Source organism: Salmo salar, chromosome 11, assembly GCF_965601325.2.
Source record: "Salmo salar chromosome 11, fSalSal1, whole genome shotgun sequence".
NCBI classification, from domain to species: domain Eukaryota; kingdom Metazoa; phylum Chordata; class Actinopteri; order Salmoniformes; family Salmonidae; genus Salmo; species Salmo salar.
In genome coordinates, this window is record NC_138301.1 from 27,387,894 (window position 1) to 27,401,189 (window position 13,296).

The window sequence follows — 13,296 nt, forward strand, 5'->3', positions numbered from 1 at the left end:
AAGTTCTGCAGGCTACACAGCAACTATCCAAAAACAAGATCCCACAAACTAAAGGTGGAAAAAAGGCTACCTAAGTATGATCCCCAATCAGACACAACGATAGATAGCTGCCTCTGATTGGGAACCATACCCGGCCAACAAAGAAATAGAAAAACTAGAATGCCCACCCAAATCACACCCTGACCTAACCAAATAGAGAAATAAAAAGGCTCTCTAAGGTCAGGGCGGGACAGCTGTTGAGTCTGCCAATAAGAATGTTGTGATTGACGGAGTCGAAAGCCTTAGCCAGGTCGATGAATACGGCTGCACAGTAATGTCTCTTATCGATGGCGGTTATGATATCGTTTTGGACCTTGAGCGTGGCTGAGGTGCACCCATGACCAGCTCTGAAACCAGATTGCATAACGGAGAAGGTACGGTGAGAATAGATATAGGTCTGTAGCAGTTTGGGTCTAGAGTGTCACCCACTTTGAAGAGGGGGATGACAGCGGCAGCTTTCCAATCTATGGGAATCTCAGACGATACTAAAGAGTATAGTAATAGAGATTGCAATAATTTCGGCAGATCATTTTAGAAAGAGAGGGTCCAGATTGTCTAGCCCGGCTGATTTGTAGGGGTCCAGATTTTGCAGCTCTTTCAGAACATCAGCTATCTGGATTTGGGTGAAGTTGAAGTGGGGGAGGTTTGGGCGAGTTGCTGTGGGGAGCGCAGGGCTGTTGACCGGGGTAGGGGTAGCCAGGTGGAAAGCATGGCCAGCCGTAGAAAAATGCTTATTGAATTTCTCAATTATTGTGGATTTATCGGTAGAGACAGTGTTTTCTAGCCTCAGTGCAGTGGGCAGCTGGGAGGAGGTGCTTTTATTCTCCATGGACTTTACAGTGTCCCAGAAATTTTTTCAGTTTGTACTACAGGATGCACATTTCTGTTTGAAAAAGCTAGCCTTAGCTTTCCTAACTGCCTGTGTATATTGGTTCCTAACTTAAGGAGTTAAGGAGGGCACGCTCCCTTAACATAGATGAGTTTGTGAAACATTTTGCCAGCTCTCACCAGAACCGCAGAATTATGCTGTTTTAAATCTACCTAGGATAATTTGGCAGTTAGGCGGTCCCTCTGGTCATGATTAAAACCTGCACTGTGTACTAGCTAGTACACTGACATTATTAAATTATAAATCCAAAGGGTATCAAGGCACAAAGATTTCATTTGGTCTTGATTAGGCCAATTCCAAAACTTTTCTTTGCTATTAGTTAACATTTTTTTACATTTTACATTTTATACATAATATATATGAGCTTAAATATGCTACTGTAAGTTTGTAATATTGATGGCCACCAAAATTATTTTTATTTTTCAAGTCCATTTCTGCTTGATACATGGTATGTCAAATTGCAGTGTGTTTTTTTGTAAATTTACTTTTTTGTAAATAAACTATTCAATTTATGTAACGCACAAATGCTATCTTATCTCTTTGGTACTTGACCTTTATTTTCTGAAAATATGTTGGATGTTCAACATTTATAGACCCAGATCATATATTCATGAAAACAGAGTGACCCAAGTCTCTCCAGTATGTGAGTACAGTGTGTGTGTGTGTGTGTGTGTGTGTGTGTGTGTGTGTGTGTGTGTGTGTGTGTGTGTGTGTGTGTGTGTGTGTGTGTGTGTGTGTGTGTGTGTGTGTGTGTGTGTGTGTGTGTGTGAGAGAGAGAGAGAGAGAGAGAGAGAGAGAGAGAGATAACCTTTTTGCACCACACTATCTGCCACATTGAAGACATCTGGGTTAAGTGAATTATCACTTCTACCTCTAATCAGCAATCATAGGATTCATTCATGCTCCTTAGATGCCAGGTTAGGGTTACACACACATTTTCCGTCATGGTCTATGGACCCCCTGAAGTAGCCTTGGCCACCCCCTGGCCACCCCATGTATAAAACTCGAGTTCCACCACTGCCTATATAATGCACTATTTTTGACCTGGGCCCATATTGTCAAGCCATAGGGCCCTGGCTAAAAGTAGTGCACTGAATAGGGAATAAGATGCCATTTTGGATGCACCCCAGGTGTGTGAAACACTCTACTGTATGTCAGGGGGGTTCTGCGTCCAATCATGACCAAAGATACCGGGCACATATTTCAAATGATCCCATTACTTTCAAATGATCCCATTTGTTATGCCATTTTTGGATCTTTGCTGTCAAATAGATAAGGAGGAAAGTACTATGGGCAATAATTTGCTATTTATCATGCAGGCCTATGTATTAGTTGGTCCTGCATTAGGCTACTTTTGTGTCCAATGTACTTGCTAGATACAATATGTAGATAAATTATGCCACAGAGAAAAGGAATGCATAGGAGACATATTCACCTGTATAGGAAACGAGTGAACATATATCTGTATATCTGTCATAAAGAACACACAATACATCAATAGTAAGACTAGCTGCATTATTATTGAGCTAATTCCCTGTTGTAAAATGGTCTAATAAACATGGGTGTGAAATGTTGTGTCCACTCTCTTCCCTACCTGTACTTGCTTCGAGTGCTTCCCATTCCTAACACTAACTTCATCACCAGGGGATTAATGCTAATGCTTTCAATGAGCACGGCCCAGAAATGAAAAGAATTAAGGGCAATTAGCATGCTAACAAATGGCTAATAACATGTCAATTGTTCCATTTTATGACATTACCTGTAATCTTTGTGTTGAGAACCTCATTTTCCATCCTAATGAATGGGGCGGAGTGTTAAATTATTCAACACTGCTCTGTAATTCTCTTTTAATATTCATAATTCCTATTTGTTAAACGCCGTGACTAAAATAAAGCAGTGCAGGATTAATATTTGCACCTTTTTATCACGACTCTGCCATACTGTCACCAGGGAGTTCTCTTTTTGTTCCCAGAGTCCTTAGCAAACGTGGGCAGCACTCCTATGTGGGTAGAAGACAAAAGTGAGCATTACACCACGGCCATGGCTAATGCTACGGCTACACTGTACCGCTAAGGCCATGCTAACTGCTCCCTCGTCGTATTAACCCCATGTAATTAACAGTAGCGCTTTACTATGGTACTTTACTTTCTGCAATGTGAACAGTTCTTTGTGGATGTGTAAATTTCCAGTAGGCTGCAGGCAGTAAGCCCTAGAATGTAATTTGCAAGCCATTGTCACAGGGACAAACAGTGAGATGGGCAATATGAAAAAGCCTGGTGCTGAGTGAGCTATGATTTATTGGATCTCTCTGATAGCTATTGGGTAGAGTGGGTTTTCTCTTCCCCTCACCGATGCTACCTGCCATTACCATCCCTGCGCTCTACACTGCAGTAAGCTCTAATAATGAAAATAATAATAATGATAACAATAATAGCATCACTTCAATCTCACTTTCAGTGATTACATTGTTCCACCAGTTTCCGTTTCTGCTTAAATTATATTTAACTTCATCTACTGCACACCGCAAACAGGATTACTGGTACTTATCTGAAATGAAAGTGCGCTTTCAACGCGGTTTAATAACGAGAGTGGAAAATCCAGTCCATAGCAATAAAGCTAAAACTAATTCATTAGAATGGCTGCGTTGAGCGTTTCAATTGTGTTTCGCATGGCCATCCCTGCTCCCCTGTACTGAAACAAGCAGTCAAAGAAATGAGGGAGAGGGCCATTTGTGTAATCTGAAATGAGAGCAGGCTACTGGAGAGATCACAGCAACAGAGAAGCAGCTGCATCCACACTCTTCTCTTCAAGCAGGGCCTCTTCAAAGGCCCACTAAATGGCCAACTTAAAAGCAAACGACTATCAAACTCTGAAACTTTCCTTAAGCATCTTGAGAGGAGTGGAGAGGAGTGGATGGATGATTGGGGGTGGAATGGAGGGATGGAGAGGAGTGGAGGGTTGGGGGTGGAATGGAGGGATGGAGAGGAGTGGAGGGTTGGGGTTGAATGGAGGGATGGAGAGGAGTGGAGGGTTGGGGGTGGAATGGAGGGATGGAGAGGAGTGGAGGGTTGGGGTTGAATGGAGGGATGGAGAGGAGTGGAGGGTTGGGGTGGAATGGAGGGATGGAGAGGAGTGGCGGGTTGGGGGTGGAATGGAGGGTGTGGGGAGAGAAGAGAAGAGTGCTGTACGTCCTCATGCATCTAAAGAGGTCAGCAGTTTGAGCCGATCCGTGCCTCCTGTTCCATTATGGAATAGTAACACAGGGGCCTGTTTGTTCCTCTAACACAATTAACAAGGTTTCTGCAGCACATCAATACTGCTATTTGCATAGCGTATTGATCTGGAGTCCTTATAATCACAAAATGTTAATTGCACCAATTAATTCTCAATCTGTTTGTGCCCTTGTCTGGCTGCCCGGAGCCCAGAAGGTCAGAGTGAAAATGAACTGCTCTTTGATTCTCCTCCAGGAAAAGCTTTTCTCCCAAGACAACACTGTTTTCTATCGGAAGTCCAGAGGCCTAACCGTCTTTTATCATTATTATCATTCCCGGTGAGTAGCGCCTAATGGGTTGGAAATCATGTGATCTGATTTGTCCTTTTAAACAAGGTTTTTCTTGTTTCGTTCATTAGTGAGGGCTGCCCCCCCACCCCCGTCCCCCTCCCTGCCCTCTCTCTCTCTCTCCCTGCCCTCTCTCTCTCTCTCCCTGCCCTCTCTCTCTCTCTCCCTGCCCTCTCTCTCTCTCTCCCTGCCCTCTCTCTCTCTCTCCCTGCCCTCTCTCTCTCTCTCCCTGCCCTCTCTCTCTCTCTCCCTGCCCTCTCTCTCTCTCTCCCTGCCCTCTCTCTCTCTCTCCCTGCCCTCTCTCTCTCTCTCCCTGCCCTCTCTCTCTCTCTCCCTGCCCTCTCTCTCTCTCTCTCTCTCTCTCTCTCTCCTGCCCTCTCTCTCTCTCTCCCTGCCCTCTCTCTCTCTCTCCCTGCCCTCTCTCTCTCTCTCTCTCTCTCTCTCTCTCCCTGCTCTCTCTCTCTCCTCTCTCTCTCTCCTGCCCTCTCTCTCTCTCTCTCTCTCTCTCTCCCTGCCCTCTCTCTCTCTCTCCCTGCCCTCTCTCTCTCTCTCCCTGCCCTCTCTCTCTCTCTCCCTGCCCTCTCTCTCTCTCCTGCCTCTCTCTCTCTCTCCCTCTCTCTCTCTCTCCCTGCCCTCCTCTCTCTCTCCTGCCCTCTCTCTCTCTCTCTCTCTCTCTCTCTCTCTCTCTCTCTCCCTGCCCTCTCTCTCTCCCTGCCCTCTCTCTCTCTCCTCCCCTCTCTCCCTGCCCTCTCTCTCTCTCTCCCTCGCCCTCTCTCTCTCTCTCCCTGCCCTCTCTCTCTCTCTCTCTCTCTCTCTCTCTCTGCCCCGAATGCCACAGTGTCCGCCTCATATTGACTAATAAGTCATTCTCCCACATTTGATTCATACCCCCTATGCCATGTCTGTGCTGTGTCTGTCGCTCTCTGGCCTTGTTGCTACACCGTGTTACTACATGGTGGAACATGACCTCGTGCTCTGTTGTCTGTTTGAGATGATCAGAGTAATAAGTCAGGAGGATTCTATTCCCAGACCATTCCCCTTGTTAGTCTCTGTGGCATCTATGGGTGATAGTGAGTTTGTCTGTGTGCCCTCTTCTCCTTTCCATCACAACACAATGAGCTATACTGTGATGTTACGGTATTTACAGTAGTTATATAAATGAATCTTTGTTTTAATGTGTGGAATATTTGTTATTGTCTTGAGTGGACATTTCAACCCGAGATGCTGTCCATTCCTCAGGACCATGAGTGAAGACCAGTGTTACCAACACAATGTTAGGTCTGGCCTATGCCTGTCCATTGACATTCTACCTATTTAACCTAAAGCCTGACACCTGCATGACATCAGCATCATGGACATAACATTTATTGAAGATAAGTAGTTTTGAGAAAATTCTGGTTAATCTTCCTATTCATACCTTTCCATACATACCTTACTTACAATGAGAGGCTATCCAGAGGCTTTCCTGAGCATGCCACTCTGAGTCCCCGTCTCTCTGTCGTCCCTGCCTGCTCACACACATCCCACTCTGAGTCCCCGTCTCTCTGTCGTCCCTGCCTGCTCACACACATCCCACTCTGAGTCCCCGTCTCTCTGTCGTCCCTGCCTGCTCACACACATCCCACTCTGAGTCCCCGTCTCTCTGTCGTCCCTGCCTGCTCACACACATCCCACTCTGAGTCCCCGTCTTTCTGTCGTCCCTGCCTGCTCACACACATCCCACTCTGAGTCCCCGTCTCTCTGTCGTCCCTGCCTGCTCACACACATCCCACTCTGAGTCCCCGTCTTTCTGTCGTCCCTGCCTGCTCACACACATCCCACTCTGAGTCCCCGTCTCTCTGTCGTCCCTGCCTGCTCACACACATCCCACCCTGAGTCCCCGTCTTTCTGTCGTCCCTGCCTGCTCACACACATCCCACTCTGAGTCCCCGTCTCTCTGTCGTCCCTGCCTGCTCACACACATCCCACTCTGAGTCCCCGTCTCTCTGTCGTCCCTGCCTGCTCACACACATCCCACTCTGAGTCCCCGTCTCTCTGTCGTCCCTGCCTGCTCACACACATCCCACTCTGAGTCCCCGTCTCTCTGTCGTCCCTGCCTGCTCACACACATCCCACTCTGAGTCCCCGTCTCTCTGTCGTCCCTGCCTGCTCACACACATCCCACCCTGAGTCCCCGTCTTTCTGTCGTCCCTGCCTGCTCACACACATCCCACTCTGAGTCCCCGTCTCTCTGTCGTCCCTGCCTGCTCACACACATCCCACTCTGAGTCCCCGTCTCTCTGTCGTCCCTGCCTGCTCACACACATCCCACTCTGAGTCCCCGTCTCTCTGTCGTCCCTGCCTGCTCACACACATCCCACTCTGAGTCCCCGTCTTTCTGTCGTCCCTGCCTGCTCACACACATCCCACTCTGAGTCCCCGTCTCTCTGTCGTCCCTGCCTGCTCACACACATCCCACTCTGAGTCCCCGTCTCTCTGTCGTCCCTGCCTGCTCACACACATCCCACTCTGAGTCCCCGTCTCTCTGTCGTCCCTGCCTGCTCACACACATCCCACTCTGAGTCCCCGTCTTTCTGTCGTCCCTGCCTGCTCACACACATCCCACTCTGAGTCCCCGTCTCTCTGTCGTCCATGGCTGGTCCCAGCCAAGTGACAAATGAGCCAGCCCTGTGTGAAAGATGAATTTCAACCCACTACACCTGTGCCGCCCCACCAAATGAAAGGACTGATTGCCTCAAATTCCATATTTAAAATGCTTAATTCCTCCATTAGAAAACCTATTTACATGAATTAGGGACAATTAGCATTTTCAGACCCATTTCGTCTTTGTCCCCCCGCCCCCCGCCCCCCGCCCCCCCCCATTAACATTTGAAAGTGTCGGCTACCAGACCCAAGAAAGCCCGGGATCTGATTTGCGCTGTCCCCCCACATTAGGTGCCTAGATGGGCTTTTTCATCTGTGCCGACTGCGCTGGAGGAAGGTACTGAGAGCTGGCTCTGTGTCTCTCTGAGTCGCCTCAATTATGTCTAATCAACAAAGAGCATTCAATGAAAGACAGCAGAGTGGAGGACAAGGAGGGTCTCCAGGACAGGACCCAGGTTGAGCTATTCATTAGTACCCACCTTTCACACCAAAGGAAATATGCGTTCCATTACAATGAAGGAAGGGAGGGAGGGAGGCCTCTAAAGTCACACTGTACTGCACTGCTGAACAGTGGAGGGAAATGAACAACATAGGCCTCCAAACAGCCTGAGCAGTCGCATGGAGAAATATGGCAGAGGGGAAGAGAGGAGTAAGATGCATAAATTAAGAAGGAGAGAGGTAAAGCAAGAGGAGAGAGGGTAGGAAAGGAATGGTGGCCGGGAGCCAAGTGGTTAGTGTTGGGTCAGTAACCGAAAGGTTGCTGGTTCAAATCCCCGAGCCAACTAGGTAAAAAAATCTGTCGATGCGCCCTTGAGCAAGGCACTTCACCCTAATTGGTCCTGTAAGTTGGTCTGGATAAGAGCGTCTGCTAAATGACTCAAATGTAACTGAATGGAGAGGGTGTCGGGTGTGTAGTCTGGACCGTGTTGCTCAGGCTTACCATTATGACACTTCTCACGGTAATGGCTTTTCCTGCTGGCTTTGTCATTTCTACCAGTTTCAAAGTGAGGCCAACACCCTTGTACACTGTTTTCACCGAGCCCCTAGGTTTTCTTTTTTTTTCACTAGGCACAAATTACAGTGTCTGACCCCAGTCGCTCACGTATCCGGCCAAATGGTGGAGAATGGGCTCTAACAAGGCCAAAATGAAGATGACAGAGGCCATCTCTTTCAGAAGGAATTTATTAGACTGAATGATTCAAAGTGCAACGCTTTTTATTACAAAGGCTGCCATGGATTTCATGGGGGAAGAGCAAGTTAGGATGATATTTTCACTCCAACTTGAAATCACATAAAAGCCAGGGAGGGGAAATCAGACAAGTTTGGAGCAGACTTATCTATTTTTCTTGCACACGATGGTGAATTTGTGTGTATCATCGCACAAATTGGCCCAGTTTTGTACAGCATGCTCACCAAAAGGAAAACCTTCGATGCAGGTATATTCTGCTCATCTTATAAGAGCCTTTCATGATGAAAGTGGTCTTAAATCTCTCTTTTGAGTGGAGCGATTTTAGGCGAATGATCAAACTGGGATCTTATGGTTGTGCACAGAGACAGTGCCAAACCGCTTCCAAGCATCACAGCGTTTTCTCCTAAAACCCATAAATTGTAAAGCAAACGAGCATTTTTTAACTATAGTTGCATAGAAGATTTAGCTCACATTTACCTCACATCAAGATAAAAAAACTTTGGAATTTGAACTGTAAAATATACACACACGTGTACTACAAGTTAGCGGAGACATTTGAGCTGTTTCACTGTTCGCTCAGTTAGAGCTGGGGAGAGGAGGAGGGTGTCACTTCCTTCAGTTCATAGCACTCTGAGAACAACTCATGCGATAGGGCTATTATCTGTAATGAGTTAAAGTGACTGCTGGTATTCAAATGATCACGTTGGTTGCTAAACTTACAAATGTAAATGTCTGAAAGTAGATATGTTAGAATGTTTGATCTTTCGGCTCTAATTGCATTTCAAACTGGAGAGGGAAAATGTCAAAACCTTCCCCATACTTCACAGTTGCATAATGTTTTTCATGTGCACAATTAGTCCTGTGTTCTATTTTAGGGCTTGACATCATACTGTATATGCGGGTGGAGTGATGATGGGGTTACCAGTCAGTCTTTCAATGGCTGGCTGGCGTAGGCCTGAGTGCTCATCCCTGCTAAGACACACCACTGGGGAGAGAGAGAGGAAACCACATGGTGAAGAGAGTGATGAGCTGCCAGCTGATCTGGTGGGATTGAGAAGCACCATGTAGTACATATGGAAGGGAGTGGAACAGGCCTGGGACGGGGTGGTCCATGTCTGTCCTTAGGTCAGCTGGCCTAATAGATGATAGATGGTAAAAGCTGATGACATTCACTGGTCTGACTGACACCATTAATGCAGACCAGAGGCAGTGGGGTTCAATAAGTGGGGGGAGTGTCTATCCATCTCTCATCTCTTCATGTCTCTCCCTTTCTTTCGCTTTCTCCTTCTCTCTGTCCAATACTCTTGGTTCATGTCAGCAGAGTGTCATAACCAGACTGAATTAGAGGTTTACTGTTTGTGCTCATCCTAATATGGAGTTTCTCTCTGTCTCTTTGTGCCCTCGACCCCCAACATGCCTACAAATGACTGTCTGAGTGCTGTGCTCACGCACTGAACCAGGCCTCATCTGTCACCCTAGGGGCTCTGAGGGGCTCTGAGGGGCTCTCGGGAATGTGGAGCTTTGTCAGAATTGAATGATTTCATTTATCATTTTTTCTTTGACATACATTTCTTTACCATGAGCAGATTCAAACATAGCACTGTTTGAGTGTAGGAAGTACAGGCTACATGAATGTTGATTTATGGTGTAAATATTTGAATGATTTAACTCATACCATTGGAGTTTCAGTGCAGTGTCACCTATATTTCAGTTGTTCCAGCACCTTTGTCTTCCTCAAACTATACATAGAAGTATTTTGTGCTGTAATATTCTTCTATAATTATCATTGGCAACAGGGTAATATATTATCAAGAATTCCTCACAGAAAAAACACTGTCCAGAAAAGTCACTCTCTAATCGTTGTGGTTATTGATTTTGCCTTGTGCCATTCCAGAGGAGCGCCAACAGAAAGTGAAGCAGAGACAGAGTAGCCACTGCTGCTCAGGTAAAAAAAAATGCAATCCAGCCAATATCCCAGGGTTCACCAAAGGACACAATCAAATGTCATTGTCTCCTCGGATTTCACAGCGATATTGTGCTCCTCTCCTGACAATCCCCTTCCAATATGTTTCACTGCAAAATGGGGCACTGCCAAAGGTTCCAATATTGTAACGCTTCTGCGGGGTGCTTTTTTGTCTTTCATACTCATGGAGGTGTAGAGAAGTTCCATCAGGGTTCAGAATGGTCCTGTTGTGCTGTTAGAATTTTACCCTTACATCCTGGGTGATTACTGTCTCTGACGATGAGAGGACAAATGTATCTTTCTCTCTACCTGCGGGGCTGAAATACCCTGTAGTTTAAAAGACTAGTTCACACTATTTTATGGTAGACTGCCACCCAGATATTGTATGCTATGGGACATTTCTGCGAGAGTGATTCACTCTCTTTTCATGTTGATCGACCTATCAGTCATAGTAATGCATAAAGCCGTCTGAGTTTGTGTACACTGTGGCGCTGTGTGTTATATGATAAATGAATGTAAAGATGCAAGACTAAACTCACACACACACACACACACACACACACACACACACACACACACACACACACACACACACACACACACACACACACACACACACACACACACACACACACACACACACACACACACACACACACACACACAGCAGTCTGTTTGAATGTGCCTACACCACAAAGACAAGCTCTATTATAATAGCTGTGCTATTGATTGTGCATAACTCACTTTGTCTGATTATGATTACAGTTGAATGTTGACTTTCCCCATGCAATGAATTCATTGTAATAATGCCAGTCTTGTTGGCTTGTATGATCTATGATTCATCAATACTATTGATTCTCCCAAAGTTCATCCATCCATAAGTGACTGGCATATCAATGTTTTACATAAAAAGATTGAGTAGAGGCAATCTGCATGTCAGCAAAATGTCTCTTTAATTGAGCCTGGCCGACGTTATTGTCCCTTAAGGAAGTTGTGACTGTTTTGTAAACAGGACAGGGACACACGGCAGCAGTCACATGGGACATGGTTAACATTACGAAGGACAAGCGCATTGACAGAAAATAGCTCTAATGCTAGAAGTGCCACTCTGTTTCCAATCCAATGTACACGTGATGTGATGTGATGTGATGCATTGTCGTGCACAGCAGGTAACAGTGTGCTCTGCACGGCGATACTTGTTCTAGTCTATTCTCCCGAAGAACAGCTTACGAACATAAAGTAATGACAGGAGAAAATGTGTTTGATGGTTTCTGAACAATAGAGGGTATACAATAATAACATTCCACACCAGCACTTCAGCACTGCTAGGGCTAATTGGAGAGGCATGAGAATCTGTGAATAAAAAGTCACAATGTTCCGTCTGATTTGGTGTGTGCTTGCATCGGTGTGGGTGTGTATCTGGACATTGGGTGGTGGATAGTGCTGTTGTGACAGTGGGCTGCCCTCAGAGGTCTGTGGATATCCAGTGTAAATCCAGCCCAGGGGAGCTGTGAAAAAGCTAATAATACGTTATTGCAGTAGAGGTCCTTCCTGTCGCCTCTCCATCACCACACCAGTGCCACCCTACACATGGACCACAGCGGGATAATGGCCAATAATGTGGAGCAGCAGAGAGTGAGAAGTCCAATCACACTGGCCGCTGAGTGGTGTGAGAGGGCCGGGGTCGAGAGAGAGAGAGGGCTGAGGTAAAGAGAGGACCGGGGTAGAGAGAGGACTGGGGTAGAGAGAGGACTGGGGTAGAGAGAGATAGAGAGAGGGCTGAGGTAGAGAGAATACCGGGGTAGAGAGAGGACTGGGATAGAGAGAGATAGAGAATACTGGGGTAGAGAGAGGACTGGGGTAGAGAGAGATAGAGAGAAGGCTGGGGTAAAGAGAATACTGGGGTAGAGGGAGGACTGGGATAGAGAGAGATAGATAGAGAGAGAGCTGGGGTAGAGAGAATACTGGGGTAGAGAGAGAGAGAGAGAGAGAATACTGGGGTAGAGAGCGGACTGGGGTAGAGAGAGATAGAGAGAGGGCTGGGGTAGAGAGAATACTGGGGTAGAGAGAGGACTGGGGTAGAGATAGGGCTGAGGTAGAGAGGGGACCGGGGTAGAGAGAGGACTGGGGTAGAGGGAATACTGGGGTAGAGAGAGAGAAAGTGAATACTGGGGTAGAGAGAGGACTGGGACAGAGAGAGGGCTGGGGTAGAGAGAATACTGGGGTAGAGAGAGAGGGCTGGGGTAGAGAGAGAAGACTGGGGTAGAGAGAGAGAGGGGACTGGGGTGGAGAGAGAGGGAGGGAGGACTGGGGTAGAGAGAGAAAGGTCTGGGATAGATAGAGAGAGAAAGATCTGGGGTAGAGAGAAAAGACTGGGGTAGAGAGAGGGCTGGGGTAGAGAGAGGACTGGGGTAGAGAGAGGGGACTGGGGTAGAGAGAAAATACTGGGGTAGAGAGAGGGCTGGGGTAGAGAGAGAGGACTGGGGTAGAGAGATAGGACTGGGGTAGAGAGAGAGGGGGTCTGGGGTATAGAGAGGACTGAAGTACAGAGAGAGAGATATGGGGTATAGAGAGAGAGGGCTGGGGTATAGAGAGAGAGGACTGGGGTAGAGAGAGAGGGGACTGGGGTAGAGAGAGAGAGAGAGAGAGAGAGAGAGAGAGAGAGAGGACTGGGGTAGAGAGAGGGGGCTGGGGTAGAGAGAGAAGACTTGGGTAGAGAGAGAGGACTGAGGTAGAGAGAGGGATGGGATAGAGAGAGGGATGGGATAGAGAGAGAGGACTGGGGTCGAGAGAGAGGGCTGGGGTAGAGAGAGAGGGCTGGGGTAGAGAGAGGGGACTGGGGTAGAGAGAGAAGACTTGGGTAGAGAGAGGACTGAGGTAGAGAGAGGGATGGGATAGAGAGAGAGGGCTGGGGTAGAGAGAGGGATGGGATAGAGAGAGAGAGGACTGGGGTAGAGAGTGAGAGGACTGTGGTAGAAAGAGAGGACTTTGGTAGAGAGAGAGGACTGGGGTAG